The following is a 21,598-nucleotide window of genomic DNA, read 5'->3' on the forward strand; positions in this document are numbered from 1 at the left end:
AACGAGCGCCGATCAACGAGCTGTCTCGTTGATCGGCGCTCATATACACGGCCCGACATGAGGACCCTAACTTTGGCAGTAGGAACCGTTGGCTTGTTTATAGAAGTTTGAGTCTACACGCTGAAGACTTTTTGGGCACGGAATTTGCAGAAAATCTGCATATGTTAGGCTATGTTCACACCTGCATCAGGGGTTTCCGTTGTTCTGCTCCGTCAGAGGAGTCGTACAAGGGAACACGGGAAGCAAAAGTTCCGTTACGCGACAGACACAAAGGCAGCTGACCGAACCCATTGACTTTAATGGGTTCCGTTGGCTTTTCCATTGTTTTACCAGAAACAATAGCGCAGCATGCTGCACAATTGTGTCCGGTAATTTCTGCTGGATCTGCAACATAGGCCGCTAACGGAGCCTCCAACGCAGATGTGAACACAGCCTTACATGCAGATTTCCCTCTATGCATTGCAAAGGGCGAAATCCGTGACTAAGCCGCAACATATTTAACCTGCTGCAGCATGTCTTTAATTCCGGAAAGATTTTACCGCTACATGTGGATGAGGTTTACCAAACCCCGACCATATGTATTGCACTGTGAATTGCGGAATCTGCACTGAAAATCTGCAGCAATTCTGCAGCCTGTAAATTCACACATCTCCTAATTTTCTTCTGTGACCGGGACTGATCCATGACTGGTTTCTTTCAACCACAGCTCCACTCTTATCCAATGGATGGGTTTGGTATTGCAGCGACAGTCACTTGAATGGGGCTAAGCTGCAATAACATACTTGGTCTATGAACAAGGGTGGCATTGTTTCTGGAAGCATGTTGTTGTTACCACAATTTAAATTACGGTAATTGACATAATTTTAGCATACCATAAGGAAATTGGGGACAGGGACTGATGTGTGTGACTCCTGCCATCAGGACGTGACAACTAAGAGTCACCAATGAAAATAAATACACCCACACCTGTTAAAACACCCGATAGAACTTGGCTGACCTCAACGCAAATGTTTACATAATTCTGTAAACACAGCAAAGAAAAATGTGAAAATCCACTATTCACAAATCTAAAAAATACCTAAAAATTATAAATATAGATATGAAATGCACACATATATACAAACCTGTATCATGCATAATATATAAATAGATATATATATATATTTTAAAACATAAGAGTAAATATATTTAACGACTGTACACCAGTATTATGGCCTTAAAAGTTGCATCATAATTTGTGACTTTTTGCCGTTTTACACCGGCCACTCGAAACGCCAGTCAATACATTTTCCCCGTAATGTATCATTCGCATAAACTATGATTATTTTATTTCTAATTACAGTTATTTAGCAGTATTTTCCCCTAAAATTCCTGGAAATATTAGTCCCTAAATATTCAAGCTTTTTTTTTTTATTTGTCCCCAATCTTTCCTTCACTCTGTAAAAGTAGATCTGCCTAATTATGCTGAAATGCATCCCCCAGTCTGTTGTCAATCGGCAGGCTGGAAAAGCTGGGTGACAACCACAGTGGGAGCTACAACACCGACCATACTGCCTGTCACCCAGTCTTCCCAGAAACATACAGCTCAACAGAACTTGACAGCAGAGGACAACTCAAGGGCGTTTGTCCTAACAAAGAGATGTTATTGAGTGCCGATAATCCAGATCATGTCATAAATCTGAAAGATTATAGACATTATGCTAAATAACCAGTCCAAACCCTACTGGCCAATTCTAATGGGACAGTTTCTGACAGAGCGGCCCATTCTGGCTGTATAGCATAACACACGTGAAAATCTTCATCCCCCATCAGAGGATAAAGAGTGGAGTGAACCCGCTAAAGTTTTATTAAAGGGCTATGATCACACGTAGCAGATTTGCTGCTAATTTTCCGTCTGGATTTGTAAATGGAAAATCTACAGCGTATTACAGCAGCAGCAAAGTGGATGAGATGACATCTCATCCACACCCTGCGGAAAAAATCTGCAGTGAAAACATTTTTATCGTTGCAATTTTTAATGCAGATTTTCTCCATTTAGTTCAATTAGGAAGTGAAATCCGCAAAAAACGACAACTGTTGCGATTTTTGCTGTATAAAAGCTGCTAATCCACCGCAGAAATCAGAGATGAATAAAGATCTAATTTCTGTTAAACTGAAAAAGTCCATACTCCCCTCCCGTGGCGTTGCAGCGGTCACTTGGGACGCTGCGTTATCACAGGAGGCCAGCTGCACAGAGACAAGACTATGAAATTATGGACCTTTTTGTTGCCTCTTCTTTCTGCAGCAACCATTCCGGCAGAAAATCTGCACCAAATTTAACACAATGGAGTCGGATACGCTGCAGACTTTTCCTCTGCGTTTCTGACCCGTGTGAAAATAGCCTGAGGGCTTATTCAGACGAACGTATAATACGTCCGTGCTGCGCGCGTGATTTTCACCAGCGTCGCACGGACCTGTTAGTCAATGGGGCCGTTCAGACTGTCAGTGATTTTCATGCAGCGTGTCCCCTGCGTAAAACTCACGACATGTCCTATATTTGCCCATTTTTCGCGCATCACGCACCCATTGAAGTCAATGGGTAAGTGCAAACCGCGGACGGCACACGGACGCACTTCCGGGTGCCGCGAGTGATGCGCACTACAGTAGTCAAAACTATGAATGAAAAACACACAAACATACAAACAGAGTGTCATAATGATGCCGGCTGCGTGATCCCATGTGATGACAAACGGAGCTTTTGAGGACCTTTTGCGCGCGCAAAACTCCGCGTTTTTTGAGCGCGCAAAATCCGACCTAAGGGTAAGGCCACACATTGCATATTTTCCGAACAGAATTTCTGCAGGGTTTGTTCTGCAGCGTGTGGATGAGATTTGTTAACATCTCATTCACTTTGCTCCTACTGTAAACACTGCGGATATTCTGCACGGAAAATCTGGTTGAAAATTCTGCAGTGTCTATGCAACGTGTGGTTACAGCCTCTCTGGTGCCCATAAAAATCTAGTAATGATCATTTTCACCATAGTTTTCGGCCATCGTGACTCGTTTCCATCATCGCCATTTTTACATCACCCAGACATTACACACAGGGCTGTCATTTGGAAATATAAATCTGCAATTAAACAATTGACTAAACAAAGTGTCACGTAACTCCCAGCTTTCAGTAGACCAAATCATCAACATGTAATTAAAAAGTGATAATATGTTAAGACTAAAATAAAACATGGCTGGGGAACGGAGATAATGACAATGGGCCATGAGACGTCTCAGTTTAGGAAGTGGCCCAGACTGTCGAGTTTTTTGCGACATTCATTATTAAGCCTGAGTTACGCGATGATTTATGTAGCACTTTGTGTTTATGCCGCAGCTCATTCACTAAAGGTGCCCACCTATACATCAGATGACAGAAGGCCAAACCCAGAGGGGTCTGGCAGCGACTTATCTAATAATGAACAAAAGGATTGGGAATGTTAAAATTCAATATGCTCGACCCTTCTCTACCACTACATCTGCCAGCGGGGGAGCATTGGGGTGCCGCAATACATTTTAGATGGTCGTCCAGTCCTGCCAAAAACAACAGGTTCAGCCAACATACATCTAATGTGTACAGCCATATCTGTCTGACCATATTTCTCTGCAGGAGATAAGTGCCAACAGAGGTGTCTGGCAGCTGCTTTTCTCTCTCCCCATAAAGCTGGTCATACATATCAGATAAACGTTGGTGACTTCCACCGACAATGAAATGTGTATAGGGGCAGCCTGGATATCCTCCAACATCTGATGTCAGGGAAAACAAGAATCAGGCATGATGGGTTTTAACTTGCCGCCCGTTTTCCATGGGAGATAAGCAGGACCAGTTGTATCTGGCAGCCACTAATCCCCTTGTTTCTTTTTTCAATAAATATGCACGCTCACCGATCTGAGTGAGTAAAGTTATGTGAAAGGCAGCGGACAACCGGACGCTTCCTAAAGTTCAGAACTGTACATAAAATGAGATGCATTTGGGTCAGTGGGAGAAACTTCTTTTGATTTCACTAGAAAATTGGAGATTAATTACAAGAAAGTCGCAGCATGTGACCCAAGATGCCTGTCCTGGTGCAGCCTCCCCTGGTGCAGCCTCCCCTGGTGCAGCCTCCCATGCCCCCTGTGACCCCACTGCACCTGTTTCCAGGAAAGAATATAAAAACTTTCTCCCCCCTGCTCCCCTCCCCCTGCCTGTCACCAGCTCCTCTTTTTGTCGCACACATCCCTTTATTGCCCGCTGATCTTTTCACTGCTGCTTCCATGGACTGTATTGTCCCCCTGGCTGCTCCCTTGCCTCCCATTGTCCCCTGCAGAGGAGCCTCCTCCTTTCCCTGCCTGTCATCCCTCCTCCCTACCCCCAGTGCAGTATGGAGAGATCTGGGACTAAGGATCTGGGCTGGATCTTACCTGCCGGACAAATATATTCTCCAGGATATAATCCACCTGGTGTGAACCTCGGGCGATCACCCGGATCCCATACAGACTGCGCGCGCCCGCCCGCACCGTGAGCGATTCTCTGTGCCAGCGATCCCACGATGTGTAGTTCCTGAAGTTCACTTCGGAGCCCGCCCTCTGATTGGCTGCAGTAGCCCCCCTTCTAGAAGGCACGCCCTCTCATTGGCTACTCCAACCCCCTTTCTCTACTAAACTTTCACTAGTGACTGGCTCCTGTTTTTACAATTGGCAATCGATTCTATTGATTTATTGATCTTCTCCTGTGTCCTCAGTGAAGAGCAGATTAAAGCAAGCTGTAATCCAGTCTATATGATGATGAGAGCAGACATTGCACACCCCATGTATACCACATTAGTGGGTAAGTGACCAAGTTTACAATTTAGGAACTTTAGGTGACTGACCATAAAATCAAAGATGTAGATGAACTTTACTTTTTGGAATTATTATTATTATTATTATTATTATTATTATTATAGAAGAATTCCTATAGTGAGATATGAAATTCCCTGCTCAATATCAGCATACCAATCCAAGCTCATATGGAAAGATCTACTTATACTCACTGCAGTATTTGATTAGGTTTTCCAAGTTTTAACATTACTGGCATGTTAGATGTGTGATCGTTGGGGGGCAGACCGCAGGTACCGCTACTGATCATGAGAACAAAGGGTTACAGAACTTAAGGTTGAGTGCCGAGACCCTTTAGCGTTTTTTTTCCACACTTGAATGGATCTGGAAAAAATCCAAAAGGGCACATTGCTCCACCTAGTCATGATCAGTGGAGGTTTCAGTGTTCGCACCCTCGCCGATCACACTTAGATGGCATCAGTGTCAGAACTCATAAAAAACTGTCACATTAAAAATGCAGTCTGGTCCGCGGCATCATGTTATAGAGCTGGAGGAGCTGAGCAGATTGATATATCATTTTGTGGTAAAAGATTCAGGATTACCTGTAATTTATTGTTGTAAAACTTTGCTCACTCTGGATTTAGGAGTCCAGTGGGCGGTCCTACTAAATGATTGACAGCCATCTGTATGTCCACCCACTGGACTCCTAAACAAAGATTAATAAGGATAAAATAAAGGGTGAACTGAATCTTTACACACATAATTATATATCAATCTGCTCAGCTCCTTCTGCTGTGTAAAATGCTGCCCGTATATGAGACTGTATTTTTCACAGGTTCTCTTTAACCGGTTCAGGACCGGGCTATTTTGAGCCTTCAGGACCAGACACCGTTGATCCGAGACACCGTTTAACCATTTTTCGCACGTATTAATTAAACGGCTATAACCTTTTTATTTGTTGGTCTAGCGACATGATTTTTGCTTTGTTTTTTCCTAGACAATTCAGGTTTGTTTTTTTACATTTTTATACACATCGTTTTTGCTATTTTTTAAATTTTAATGCTTATAGTTTGAAAATAATAGTGAAAAAATAAGCTTTTTTACATTTCGGCAATTTTTTTCTAGTAATAATATAGTGTTACCCTAATACAAACCTTTTATTTTGTGATCGTCATTGTCTACTGTAAATATTGATATACTACATGTCTATTTCAGGCAGGGGCGTAGCTAGGGGAGGGCAAGCGGGGCATGTGCCCCGGGCGCAGTTCAGAGGGGGGCGCTAGCGCCACCTCCTCCTGCACTATAATTGTACCTGTGTCGCAAGGACACAGGTACAATTAGAAGCAATGAATGACCGGGCACGTTCCGTGCCCGGCCATTCAGCGCCTTTCCACGAATGAAGCGACTGGTACCTTTTGTACCAGTGACGCTTCCGTCGATGAAAGGCGCTGACTGACTGACAGGGAAAGTCATCCTGCCCAGCCAATCAGCGCCTTTCATAGACGCTGTGTTCAACCCCCTGGAGACCGGCGCAGAAGAGAGCAGGTCTCCATGGCTGCCGGACGGCGTGGGAGCGGGAATAAGGTGAGTTTGAAATGTTTTTATTTTTATTTTTTTATTGTAATAGAAGTGTGCGGCTGTATCTGCGGGGGGGGGGGGGGGGGGGGGACTTTGTCTACTCGCGGGGGGCTTTATCTACGGGGGGTGTCTATCTACAGGGGGACTATATCTACAGAGCTGGGCTATATACAAGGGGACTATATCTACAGGGCTGGGCTATATACAGGGGGACTATATCTGCTGGGCTATATACAGGGGGACTATATCTACAGGGCTGGGCTATATACAGGGGGGCTATGTACAGGGGGACTATATCTACAGGGGGCTATATACAGGGGGACTATATCTACAGGGCTGGGCTATATACAGGGGGGCTATATACAGGGGGACTATATCTACAGGGGGGCTATATACAGGGGGACTATATCTACAGGGCTGGGATATATACAGGGGGACTATATCTGCTGGGCTATATACAGGGGGACTATATCTACAGGGGGACTATATATACAGGGGGACTATATCTACAGGGCTGGGCTATATACAGGGGGGCTATATACAGGGGGACTATATCTACAGGGCTGGGCTATATACAGGGGGGCTATATACAGGGGGACTATATCTACAGGGCTGGGCTATATACAGGGGGCTATACACAGGGGGACTATATCTACAGGGGGGGCTATATACAGGGGGACTATATCTACAGGGCTGGGCTATATACAGGGGGACTATATCTGCTGGGCTATATACAGGGGGACTATATCTACAGGGGGACTATATCTACAGGGGGGCTATATACAGGGGGACTATATCTACAGGGGGGCTATATACTGGAGTGGGCTGTCTATAGAGCACCATATACAGGGGTGGGCTATATAGTATATAGCCCCCTGTAGATATAGCCCACCCCTGTATATGGTGCTCCATAGATAGCCCACCCCAGTATATAGCCCCCTGTAGATATAGTCGCCCTGTATATAGCCCAGCCCTGTAGATATAGCCCAGCCCTGTAGATATAGCCCCCTGTAGATATATTCCCCCTTTATATAGCCCACCCCTGTATATAGCCCCCCTATGTATAGCCCACCCCTGTAGATATAGCCCCCCTGTGTATAGCCCACCCCTGTATATAGCCCCCCTCTGTAGATATAGCCCCCCTGTGTATAGCCCACCCCTGTAGATATAGCCCCCCTGTGTATATCCCAGCTCTGTGTATAGCCCAGCCCTGTAGATATGGTCCCCCTGTAGATATGGTCCCCCTGTAGATATGGTCCCCCTGTAGATATGGCCCCCCTGTAGATATAGCCCAGCCCTGTATATAGTATCCCACAAATAGCTCCCCCTATAGTGCTCCACAGAAAGCCAACCCCTGTATATAGCCCCCTTGTACATATAGTCCACCCCTGTATATAGTGCTCCACAGATAGCCCACCCTTGTATATAGTATATACAGGGGTGGGCTATCTGTGGAGCACTATATACAGGGGTGGACTATCTAGTGGAGCACTATATACAGGGGTGGACTATATGTACAAGGGGGGGCTATATACAGGGTTGGGCTATCTGTGAAACACTATATACAGGGGTGGACTATATGTGGAGCACTATATACAGGGGTGGGCTATATCTACAGGGGGCTATATACAGGGGTGGGCTATCTGTAGAGCACTATAGGGGGAGTTATTTGTGGGACACTATATACAGGGGTGGTCTATATGGGGGCACTATCTACAGGGGCTCTATGGCAGGCACTATCTACAGTGGGCTCTATGGCAGGCACTATCTACAGGGGGCACAGTGTGTGTGTGGGACACGGTGTATAGTGCTATTATAATTAGAGGTGCAGTGTTTGGCGCTATTATATTTGGGGGCGTAGTGTGTGGTATAATGAGAACTTTATATTTATTTATAGGTGCAGAAATGTTGGAAAAGTGAGAAGCTGAAGACATCTGAGCAGCAAACTGCAGAAATGGACCGGGAGAAGTCGTCATAGAGGTCTGGACCAAATGGAGAAAAAGAACTAGAATCTGAGACGTCACCGGTGAGTCACTTAATGTAAATGTTCACTCTGCCTCTAATCAGCACTGTAGTCACTGTATGATCTGCAGCGAGATGATGGGTGATATGATTATGATAGGATTTATTTTTTGTGAAACGGCATCTCCCAGCATATCCTTATCATTGTTCGGGCTATGCTGGGAGCTGTAGTTTTACGCCGTACAAACCTATACGGCAGGGGTTGCACTAAATTGAGCTGTATTTGTTCTGGGGCTGTATATATGTACCGAGCTTGGTTCTGGTGATGTGTATAGAACCATATTGCTTGTGAAATGTACAAATAATTTTATGCTCGCGTTACATAAAAAGAAATGACACGTCGATTGGTAGAGAAAACAAACACGGCGAGGGGGAAGGAGATGTCGGGAAAGAGGTTGGGGGGGGGGGGGGCGCCAAACTGAATCTTTGCCCCGGGTGCTGGAGAACCTAGCTATGCCTCTGATTTCAGGGCTAGCGTTACGACAATGATTAGCGTGGGGAACCTTTTATGTGTAATTATTATTTACTTTATTTTTAATTTATTTTACTTTTATTTTTTTATTATTATGGTTTGCCCCTCAAAGGTCAGAAAAGACCTTTGGGGGACTTTACTTATTTATTTTCTTTTACACCATGTCTTTCCACAGTAACTGGGGCTGCACAGCAGCCCCAGTTACAGGGGAAATCAGCCCTCTTATAGTGACGATTGTCACTAATAGGACTGTGCTGGGTCTAGTTAGACCCGGCAGCAGCCTGCTACTAACGGCACCCGGCGATCATTTGACCAGTCACTTGATCATCGGGACCAATGGAGGCAGTGGCTATTCTATACACAGCCCTCATTGAAGAAGCTATCAGAGGAGATAGAAGAAGTGAAAGCTGCTTCTATCTTCTCTTCAAGGTCCCGGGCACCCGACATTCAGCTGCCCGATGACTCGGGAAGCCAGCTAAAACCCGCGCCGTAAATACACTATGGCGCAGGTTTTAAGGACCTCGACAACCACCTCTCATTTCAAAAAGAAAAAAAAATTCAGTATTAGTGATAAATTGCTGCCGCAATATGTGCTGAGACCCCCACCGTCGGTGAAACAAACAGCTCAGTTGACTGCTCTGCACCTTCGGATATAATTGCCACTTCTTATAGCCTAGCTCATGTAGAACATATTTGATATAATCTTCAGCCTAACGAGAGGCGCCGATCACAGCCGAAGTTGCAACTTTGTTCTAGGGGTCTCAGCTCCCGAACCCCCACCGCTCAAATCTTCTGATATGTCTCTTTCAAAAGTTTTTGGAAAGTGCAAAAAATGAAGGTATCTTTCTCCATCTGGTACTAGTCGTAGGTATTAAAGAGTAACTGCACTTTCATGAAACTTTGCTATGTCATAGAGACATATCAAAAGTTTTGATCGCTGCTAGTCCGGGTGCTGAGACCCCCACCGTCGCCAAAACGAAGGTGCAGAAGCGCTCGGCTGAGCACTTTGCACATTCACCTGTAATCAGCGCTCCCTGTCAGGCTGAAGACGGCTCACATAGAACGTCTATGTGAGCCGTCATCAGCTTGATGGAAGCGCTGATCATAGCCGAAGGAGCAAAGCGCTCAGCTGAGCGCTTCTGAACCTTAGTTACGGCAATGTTGTGGGTCTCAGCACCCGGACTAGCAGCGATCAAAACTTTTGATGTGTTTCTATGACATCTCAAAATTTTATGAAAGTGCAGTTACTTTTTAATTCCCACTGACAGCATTTACAGTAAATATCAATCACCATATTGTGTCTTATTTCATATATTAGGTGGGCACCTGAGAAAGGTGGTTATACTTCTTCTCCATCACAATGACTCACTGATTATGAAGTGAAGAGGAATAATATGATACTATATCATACATTTTGTGCTTCCGTGGGAAAGAGAGAACAGAATACTACTTAAAGGACATTGCATTTACACTTATGTTAAATGAAGGGCACCATGTTGGGAACCAGGTTTGCTCATCATTGCCTATTAAATATGGCTCTTTAAATTTAAAAGTAAAATTTTGAAGCTCCCATGCAACAACTGGTGGGTAATAGTTGGGTGGCAGCCCACAGGGGACTCTTTTGGTTCATATGCCGCACATAATGCTAGTATGTAAGGTGTATGACCGCTTAGGCCACTGATTGGCTGTAGCGGCACGTGTTGGAACATCATGTCATCGCTGACAGCCTGTAAATGAGGGGTGCACAAAATGCCCGTGATGCTGTTCTGTGCGGTTCCAGCCATCAGGATCTAGACATGATTGTCTGTTTTCCAATAGTTCAGAAAGACACAACTGTCAAAAGACTACTGATGCAGAGATGATCACATGTATCTTCCATTGTAGAGGAGGGACAAGGTGCAGAACACTGTGCAGGAGCAGTGACAGGTAAGTCCTAATCTTGCACTGTATCTGGCATTGTGATGGGGGCACTATGTGGCTGGTACTGTTATAGGGCATACTGTGTGGCTGGCACTTTATAAGGAATACTATTATGGAGGGTACTGTGTGGTTGTCACTGTTAGGCCTTATTTACACGAGCGTGTGCGTTTTGCGCACGCAAAAAACGCCGCGTTTTGCGTGCGCAAAAGGCACTTAACAGCTCCGTGTGTCATCAGCGTATGATGCGCGGCTGCGAGATTTTCTCGCAGCCGCCATCATTATGACACTCCGTTTGGATGTTTGTAAACAGAAAAGCACGTGGTGCTTTTCTGTTTACATTCAGAGTTTGACAGCTGTTGCGCGAATCACGCTCGTCCTACGGAAGTGCTTCCGTGCGGCATGCGTGGTTTTCACGCACCCATTGACTTCAAGGGGTGCGCTATGCGCGAACAGCGCACAAAGATAGGACATGTCGTGAGTTTTTTTCAGCCGACTCACGCTGAGCAAAACTCACGGACTGTCTGCACTGCCCCATAGACTAATATAGGTGCGTACGACACGTGTGAAAAGCACGCTCGTGTAAACGAGGCCTTATGGTGGGAAATCTGGGCCTGTATGAGTTCTATTTTAGGCAATTTAAAGAACAACGCAGGGAAAACTGTTACTACTGTGAAAATGCCTAGTGAAGACAATGACTGGTATTCTTTTTGGTGTTCTTTTAATCACTGTGTCATGCACAATTTGACAATATGACCATTTGACCAGAAATTGTTATGCACCCCTGCTATAAATAAATAGTCCCTTGCCGGAGCATCTGCACTGGATCGGAGGGGGATTGAAGAAGTGAGTAGAGATTGTGTTCTTGTTTTAGAACATTTGCTATTTTTTAAAATCTTGGACAACACCTTTAACACTAATTTTGTGGCAATGATTACCATCAATTAAAAAGAGATCTGTATGTCTTGCAGCAATTAGCATCAGATACAATCTAAATTTGATTTCATGAAGTGTAAGGGTATGTTCACACGCCCTAAGAGGAATTTTTTAATAAGAGCAGGAGCACTGAGGTTCTCTTCTGGCTCCCAGGACCTCTCCTCAGGACCAAACCCTCTCCAGTCCACCAAATAGAAAGTCCTTCCTCCTACCCTTTTGCAGTCCAGGATCTCCCTCACCTTGAACACATCAGAAGAACCGCTGGGAGCAACTGTGGAACTAGAAGTCTTGCTGTAGCGGTTCAGGACCAAAGGTTTCAGGAGGGACACATAAAAGGAGTTGGGGATTGTGAGGGTAGGAGGCAGCCGCAGCTTATAGGAGACAGGGTTTATTTGATGCAGAATTTCGAAAGTACCAAGGAACCAGGGAGCAAACTTGTATGAAGACACCTTCAAACGAATGTTCCGAGAGGACAGCCAGACTTTGGTACCCAGAAGATATTGAGGCGGCTCTCTTCTCTTTGTATCCGCTTTTCGCTTCATGCGATCGACTGCTAGCAAAATAGAGGACCGGTTCTGTTGCCAGATTTGCAGAAAGTCCACATATGCAGAGTCAGCAGCGGGTACCTGAGATGTAGTCGACACTGGAAGAGGGACTCAAGGATGTTGACTGTACACAATGTGAAATGGAGTGGAAGGGGTGGACTGACTTGTGTGGTTGTTGTATGAGAACTCGGCCCATGGAAGAAGCTGTACCCAGTTATTGTGCTGTAAAGAGATGAAGTGGCGGAGATAATTCTCCATGATCTGGTTGATCCTCTCAACTTGCCCATTGGACTGGGGGTGATAGGCTGAGGAAAAGTCCAATCTCACATGCAGGAGTTTACAGAGGGCTCTCCAGAACTTTGAAGTAAACTGAACCCCTCGGTCGGACACAATGTGAAGAGGCAAGCCATGCAAGCGAAAGATGTGTTGAATGAAGAGACTTGCCAGTCGGGGACCAGAAGGTAGGCCGGTCAGCGGGATAAAATGTACGATCTTAGAGAACCGGTCCACCACCACTCAGACAGTGTTGCATCCTGCTGAGGGGAGAAGGTCTGAGACAAAGTCCATCGCAATGTGCTGCCAGGGGGCATTGGGTACAGGCAGAGGTAGAAGCAGGCCGGCAGGCTTGGATTGAGTAACTTTTTAGAAGCACACACCGTCCAAGAAGCGACAAAGTGCAGAACATCTTTAGGTAGCGTGGACCACCAGAAGTGACGAGGAATCAGGTCTCGGGTTTTACGGACACCAGCGTACCCAGCCAGTTTCGAACTGTGTCCCCAGAGCATAGGATTAGCAGTGACAATGCAGGACGGGTCTATGATAGTCTGAAGGGACTTCACCGTGTCTTTCGTCTCAAACGATCTGGACAGGGCATCGGCCCTCACATTCTTGTCAGCGGGATGGTAGTGGAGCACAAACTGGAAATGGGTGAAGAACAGCGACCACCTGGCTTGACCAGGATTCAGTCGTTGAGCAGACTGAAGGTAAGTAAGGTTCTTGTGGTCGGTGAAGATCAGGATGGGGTGAGCTGCGCCCTCTAGAAGATGTCTCCACTCCTCCAGAGCCAATTTGATGGCCAGTAGCTCCCGAACTCCAATAGAGTAATTGCGCTCAGCAGAAGAAAAAAGTCTAGAATAGTAGCCACATACTACTGCTTTTCCTTTGGAGCTCCTCTGTAACAGAAGTGCACCTGCACCGACAGAGGAAGCGTCAACTTCCAGTGAGAACTGCCGAGATACGTCAGGATGATGGAGGATCGAAGCTGAAGTGAAGGCTTTCTTGAGGCTAATAAATGCGGACTCTGCCTCTGGAGTCCACACCTTGGCGTTCACACCCTTCTTGGTAAGGGTAGAGAGATGGGGGCCGTCAGAGACGAGAAGTTTGGAATAAACTGCTGGTAGAAATTGGCGAATCCAAGGAACCACTGTATGGCCCTTAGGCCTTGAGGACGTGGGCCACTCTCACTTTCTCAGTATCCATCTTGAGACCTTGATCCGAGATGATGTAGCCCAGGAAGGGCAGAGAATTCCTCTCAAAGACGCACTTCTCCAGCTTGGCGTATAAACGATTCTCCATTAATCGTAGTAGAACTTGACGGACTTGCCTCCGATGAGTCGTCAGATCTGGGGAGAAAATCAAAATATAATCGAGATAAACAACAACACAGACATAGAGGAGATCTCGGAATATATCATTAACGAACTCCTGAAACACTGCGGGAGCGTTTCACAGTCCGAAGGGCATCAGTAGGTATTCGTAGTGCCTGTCCCGGGTGTTAAATGCCGTCTTCCATTCGTCACCCCGGCGAATCCGGACTAGGTTATAAGCCCCCCGCAAGTCTAGCTTAGAATTTTTTTGGCCTCCTCGTATGCGATCAAACAGCTCGGATATAAGTGGCAACGGGTATTTGTTCTTGACCGTGATCTGGTTGAGACCACGGTAGTCAATGCAGGGTCGAAGGGATCCGTCCTTCTTTTTAAGAAAGAAGAATCCAGCCCCGGCCGGGGAGGAAGACTTTCGTATGAAACTCCTCTCCAAATTCTCCTTGATATAGGCCGACATGGATAGCGACTCTGGTAAGGAGAGAGGATATACTCGGCCACGGGGGAGAGAGGCATTAGGAACCAGTTCAATGGGGCAGTCATAAGTCCAATGTGGAGGCAGCGTCTCAGCCTCCCTTTTGCTGAAAACATCTGCAAACTGAGCTAATTGGGGGGGGGGGGGGGAGTCCTGCCAATGACTGATGCTGAGGAGGCTGGACAGGATGGATCTGCAAGAGACAATGACCAAGGCACTTGGAGCCCCATTGGAGAACCTCTCCATAATTCCAGTCCAGGACTAGGGCATGTAGTTGAAGCCAAGGCAGGCCCAGCAGAACAGGATTGATGGCCTTGGGCAAAACAAGGAAAGAAATCAGTTCAGAATGAAGGACGCCAACCTGGAGCTTCAACGGCTTGGTTTTGGAAACGATGGGATCAGGCAGAGGCAGTCCATTCACCGAGGCAACAGCCAAAGATGTTTCCAGGGGAACTGTGGGAAACTGAAGATGATCCACTAGCTCCTTTTGAATGAAGTTTGCCGCAGACCCAGTGTCAAGATAGGCAGAATCCCGATGCGTCCTCTCGGCGGATTTTAGGGTCACAGGAATAGTCAGCTTGGAACAGAATGCACTATTAGGTACCGTTCCACCTAGGGTTTTCTCTCCAACCAATCCTAGGCAATGGGGTCTCTCTGGCCTCTGGGGACACAGACGCACAATATGGCCTCCGAGGCCGCAATACAGACAAAGTCCAGAAGTGCGTCTGCGTTGTTTCTCCTGTATAGACAATTTGGCTTGGTTACTCTGCACAGGATCCTCTGGTGGGACGACTGAGGAGGATTGCTGGAAAGTAGAGTCCAGCCTATGAAGGTCTCTCTCCTGGAGAACCTCTTGGGAACGCTCCCGGATCCTCATGTCAACCTGGGTGGCGAGTAGGATAAGATCGTCCAGGGTAGATGGCAGATCGTGAGCAGCCAGCTCTTCCTTAATCTCTGAAGACAGTCCCTGCCAGAATGTGGCCAGCAAAGCCTCGTTGTTCCAGGTTAACTCAGCAGCCAGGATACAGAACTGAATGGCATACTCGCCCATAGAGAGGTCTCTCTGGTATAGGGTCAGCAGGGATGCAGCAGACAAAGAAACTCTGCAAGGTTCCCCAAAGATCGAGCGGAAGGTCCGTAAGAAGCACTGCAAGTCACGGGTCTCTGGTCCCTGATGTTCCCACAGAGGATTAGCCCATGCCAGGGCTTTTCCGGTAAGGAGAGAGATGATGAAGGCGATCCTGACGTGATCCGAAGAGAAGGACCTGGCATGAAGTCTGAAGTGGATCAGGCACTGATTCAAAAATCCCCTGCTGGACCTCGGGTCTCCGTCATAGAGTGGGGGTAGCGGCAAGAAGCACAGGAAGTGTAGAAGGAGGAACAGCAGGAATGGGTGTGGTGACGACTGTGGTTGGAGCAACCAGCCGATGGGCAATGGCGTTCACCGATAGGAGGAGTTGGTCTTGCCGTGACTAGAGATCCTCCATCTCGGTCAGCATGGCTTGTGTGATCAAGGTCTCAGGTTGACCAGCGGGGTCCATGGCCTGAGCGTACTGTCACGGTTTGTGGGTATGTGGACCAACTAGGCCGCTCCGCCGTAGCAGGGAGGCAGCTGGCCAAACAACAGGAACCCCAGAATACAAAGTCCCGCACAAGGGTACCTGGATAGTCCAGACAATGGGCGTAGCTCTGACAAGGATGGAGGTGGGTGCAGCAACTAACACCAGACGTGGCGGATGACAGCAGGTGCTGCAGGTTGCGCCAGACGTGGCTAAATTCCTCTGGACGTGGCAGATGACACAGGATGTGACGGATGACAGCAGGTGCCGCAGGTTGCGCCAGACGTGGCGAATCCTTCAGGAAGTGGCAGATAACACAGGACGTGGCAGATGAAACAGGACGTGGCAAGGCAACAGCAGGTGCAGTAGACACGACTCCAACTAGTAGGCACAGGAACAAGAACAGAGCACGGGATACAGGAACAGGTAACAGGGCACGGGTAACAACTGGAACAGGAAACACTAAGGGACCATTTGCAAGAGAGACTTGGGAAACACCATCAACGCTCAGGCAAGGATCAGAATGGCTGGGGCATTCTTATAGACCAGGAAATCATGGGCAGTTGATGATGATGATTTCTTCCTACGGGACACAGCAGACAGGGGCAGAAGTGAGTGCTGGTTCCCATCTCCTTCCTAGGAGATGCCAGCGTTCACTTCCGCTCCGGATCCATGGCTGCAGGTGGATCCATGGCTACGGGCGTCGGGAGGTGAACAAAACCGACGGCCCGTGGACGCTACACCCCCTCTGCGCCCCATGCAGTATTAAAAATTACGAGTACAACGCTCAGTAAGAAAATTACAGGCACTAATTTTTACATCATGTACATTACAAATGCAACATTACACGTTTTTCCTGAAGTGCTTCATTAAATAATACAACACCGGCTGATTACAACCGCCACTAGGGGGAGCTTACTGTATACAGATTTATAAAGCTTCCTTTGAAGTGAATTAGAGCTGTATAAATAAATATGTGTTCAGCTCCCCAAGTGGCGCCTTCCTGCAGAAGCATTCTGTAGAGACTGGGGAGTAAATGGGAAGAAACCCTGTAACCCCCCCCCCCTCCCCCTTGTGTAGCCCCTGTGCCCAGTTGCACTCTCTACACCTGCTTTAGCTATGCCACCAGCCATAGCATGAACTAACAATAGTTAGAATTACAGAGTTCATTGATACAGCAGGGTAAACAGTGACAGCGTGAGGAACATTAGTGTCCGGCTATAGAAACGACAACTACATTCTGGCTCGGCTAATTTCCAGGTGCACCTGTTTCACTCTGGACTTCCAGGAAGTCAACCAGCCTTGAAACAATTTATTCCACAGGAAGAAGGATATTGTTTCATAATTTCCTGGACAGGTTCCCACACATTATTCAAGCGGCAGGCAAGGTTATGTTGTCAGTAAATGAATGAATACTAGGGATACATCACCCTGATTCCTGGCTCACTTGTGAAAATAACATAGCAGAAAATAAAAATATTTTGAACACGCAAAAGGAAAAAAAAAAGAATTCTGGGTTAATTGAGGGGGTCTTTCATCCAGGACCCTCATTTATTAGCCAGTGTGGAAAACGACTTCAAAAAGTATCTGACCCGGCCGATTCGTGTATTACACAGACAGCTCATTGATTTTAGGGTATGTTCACACGAGGTCATTACGTCCATAATTGACGGACGTATTTCGGCCGCAAGTACCGGACCGAACACAGTGCAGGGAGCCGGGCTCCTAGCATCATAGTTATGTACGACGCTAGGAGTCCCTGCCTCTGCGTGGAACTACTGTCTCGTACTGAAAACATGATTACAGTACGGGACAGTTGTCCGGCAGCGAGGCAGGGACTCCTAGCGTCGTACATAACTATGATGCTAGGAGCCCGGCTCCCTGCATTGTGTTCGGTCCGGTACTTGCGGCCGAAATACGTCCGTCAATTACGGACGTAATGACCTCGTGTGAACATACCCTTAATGGGAACTGTGTAATGCTTAATTTCTCCAGCGGTGGCGCTGCAGTTGCTCATTGGGATAATAATGGGTGTAGAAAAAGATTTTGACGTTCTACCTAACAATATCATACTCTCTTAGTATTAGATTGATTATTCTAAGTTATTGTATGTGTGAAGAAATTTTCCTAAAATCCCAACTTTCAGAGAAACCGTAACCTATTTTTTTTCAATAATTTTATTTAAAAAAATATTAATACCAAGGACAAACAGAAGTGGTTCATATACCAGAAATCATACGACAGATAAAACAGTCAACATAAAGAAAGAATGTGACCACTAGCGTTTCTCAGAATGAAAGGCCTCTATAGATCTCGTAGACCCCTTTAACACTACCTGGAGATTTCTGTTGTTGAAAATCTGACACATCATTCTAAGCAAACCGCTATTGATTTGAATGAACCTTGGTTAAACTTTTTTATTTTTCCGTCAATGTAGCCATATGAGGGCATGCTTTTCACGGAATGATTTTTTTAATGGCACCATTCTGTGGTACATGTAGGGGGGCATTGTACCTTGCACCCCCGACTAGACTACCCCCCATCAGATGACCTCCCTGTCCCATCGGACAATAAAAAAAGGAATCTACTCACTGTTCCGCTTCTCCCGTCAGGCTCTCACAGCCGGCCACTGCTCATACAAGATAGGCCTCGTTCACATCTGCGTTGGGGTCCCATTCTGACTTTCCGTCGGAGCTTTCCATCAGTACGGGACCCTGAACAGACATAAACTGACACAGACGGAAACCAGAGGTTTCCGTTTCCATCACCATTGATTTCAATGGTGACGGATCTGGTGCCCGTGGTTTCCGATTGTCTTTGTTGTGCACCGGACCCGTCGTTTTGCCGGAAGTAATAGCGTAGTCGACTACGCTATTGCTTCCGGCAAAACGACAAAAAAAGAAAACATTAGCGGAAAAAAAAAGTGACATGACCATTCTTGAGGAGTTTTGCGCCTCAAAAACCCCATTGAAATCAATGGAAGAAGGGAAAAAACGCTGCAAATGGCCGTTTTTTTTACAAATTTTTGGCAAAAAAAACAACTCGTTTTTTCCTTTCCCTGTAGACGAAAGAGGTAAAAAAGGCCTAAAAAATGCGTCAAAAATCGCATGTGGTACAAAACCACTTAAAGGGGTTTTCCACTTTCTAAAAACTGATGACCTATCCACCAGATAGGTCATCAGTATATGATCAGTACGTGTCCGACACCCGGACTCCGGTGGATAGGTCATCAGTTTTCAGAAAATGGACAACCCCTTAAACCCTTTAAAAAAAAAACAGAGCTGATTTTTCCAGGCAGAATTTTCTGCCTGCAAAAAACTCGGTGTGAACTAGGCCTTAGAATAAATAAAGCCACAGTATTTAAGGGTTACCAATTAACAAACATAAATAGCAAATAATTAAACTCATAAACCAAATACCAAAGAAGACTCAAGGCAAACAGTCCAATTCAGTTTTTTTTTTAGTATTAATAGATCCAGCCCAACAATATTTAAATGGGCGACAACCCACTAAAAAATACCACGACTTGCTGTTAGGGAGGGAGAGTGGGGTGCTGCTCCGGATCCTCTTCTATTCAGACTGACAACTCTTCAGCCGAAGTTCAGCTTTTTATAAAAGAAAACCTTCCCGCTGACACAGCTGCTGGCCAATCCGGGTGATCCACAGCTTGCCTTGTGGAGATTCCAGAAGAATCCAGCGTTTTTCCTGGTAAAACAGTAGCATACCACTTAAATAATAAGGGGTGCCATTATCCCATGTGGCCCCTAGGCTTAAGGCCCCTAGGCTTACAATCCATCAGTACCCCATGATTACGTCATTGGGCATCGATGGGCTTACAGAGGAAACCCCTTACATCTGTAAAATAACTGATTCTAAGTACCAGAAATCCCTGATCAGTGACAAAGGGGTTTGAGCTCTCCGTAGCATCCTTATGTAAATCAGTGGTGGTCAGAGATGACAGACATCACCAATGTCACCTTCTCATCTGTATCTATGACACAGCAGAAGTCATTTTGATTGACTTTCCCCTCAGAATAATATTTAAAAAAAATGTAAGAACATTTCTCCCTGAGGGTATGTTCACACGGCCAAATTATGGACGTAATTCGGGCATTTTACGCCTGGAAATACGTCCGAAATTACGGCTTGAAAGCATTGACAAACATCTGCCCATTGAAAGCATTGAAAGCAATGGGCTGACGTTTGTCTGTTCAGACGAGGCGTATATTTACGCGTCGCTGTCCAAAGACGGCGCGTAAATAGACGCCCGTGCCAAAGAAGTGTCATGTCACTTCTTCAGACGTAAATGGAGCCGTTTTCCATGGACTCCATGGAAAACCAGCTCCAGTTACGTCCGTAATGGACGCGGCGTTCAAGCGCCTGCACATGCCGTTACGGCTGAAATGACGGGGCTGTTTTCTCCTGGATCATTGAGGTGTTATCGGACAATCTGTTAAAAATTATGTTCAGCCATTTCAAAATTATAGCCTAGAGGCAACCAAAATAGCCGCTATTACAGCTCCCTCAGGGGCGGTAGCTCCAACTTTCCCCGACTCCTGGGAGAACTAGTTATTTGGTGATAGATGAACAGGATTTACATCACTGCATAATTGTAAAGGCTCGCCATTCAGAGCGCTCGGAAAGCAATACCCACTTTGAAAGGGGCGCAACTATAGGGGGTGCTGAGGTAGCCATCGAACCTGGGCCCTGACGCCTGAGGGAGTCCAACAGGTCCCACTGCCCCATAAAAGGAGACCAGTATAAATCCCACATGATAGTTGGGGCCCCTCAGATTTTGTACTAGGGCATAGGAGCTTCGTGGTGGCCATTTTGGTTGTCACTCCGCTTACCCAGAAACAGATATAACTAAGACACAGTTTTGATAACTTGACGGAAGAGGGTCATTTGAGGACTTTTATTTGCTTGCTATTTTAGGGTTTTTAGACGACTCCATCTCTTCTTTTAGCAGCGAGTTCATTAGTTTCCATGACACCAATCAGAGCTTTCGGCAGACAACTTTTCTCAGTTACAACGACTTTAAAGAAAATCCTTAGAAAATCAGCAGCCATTCTCATTCTTATTGTAAAAGTAATTTCCTGTATGTTTCCGAGCCCCAGAATAGGTTCATTTCAGTATAATGTATAGAGTTTAGCTGTAGACGTCTGAGAGATAAGACACTGTAATGACTGTTCTATTGTAGAGCTAGGAGAAAGGATAATAAACATGTTCTTTTGTTAATTTCTCATGGATTGCATGCAATAAAACACTAATGGGGGAGCGGGGGGGGGGGGGGTGGGCGATACCTCATTATAGTCTGTATATCATCAGTAAAAAAAAGCAAACAGGACTATCTCATTTTTAGGCTATGTTCACACGGGGTCTTTTGCCGAGTTTATTGACGCGGAAACCGCGTCGCAAAACTCGGCAGAAACGGCCCGAGAACGCCTCCCATTGATTTCAATGGGAGGCGTCGGCGTCTTTTTCCCGCGAGCAGTAAAACTGCCTCGCGGGAAAAAGAAGCGACATGCCCTATCTTCGGGCGCTTCCGCCTCCGACCTCCCATTGACTTCAATGGGAGGCAGGAGAAAGCGTGTTTTCTGCCCGCGGCGCTCAATGGCCGCGGGCGAAAAACGGCGCGATCATTGCTATTCACACGGAGTATTTTGGGG

The 21,598-nt window shown here is 46.3% G+C and overlaps 1 protein-coding gene across 1 annotated transcript in view; it reads right to left on the minus strand.

The window, feature by feature from the left end:
• FZD6 (frizzled class receptor 6) overlaps positions 1–4,580 on the minus strand; it is a 50,424-nt gene extending 45,844 nt beyond the window's left edge. Inside the window, exon 1 of the mRNA XM_075827995.1 lies at positions 4,429–4,580. The gene's annotated coding sequence lies outside the window, so the exon portion shown is untranslated. The remainder of the gene's footprint in view (positions 1–4,428) is intronic.
• Between the last annotated feature and the right edge of the window lie 17,018 nt (positions 4,581–21,598).

Source organism: Rhinoderma darwinii, chromosome 5 (genome assembly GCF_050947455.1).
Source record: "Rhinoderma darwinii isolate aRhiDar2 chromosome 5, aRhiDar2.hap1, whole genome shotgun sequence".
Lineage (NCBI taxonomy): Eukaryota > Metazoa > Chordata > Amphibia > Anura > Rhinodermatidae > Rhinoderma > Rhinoderma darwinii.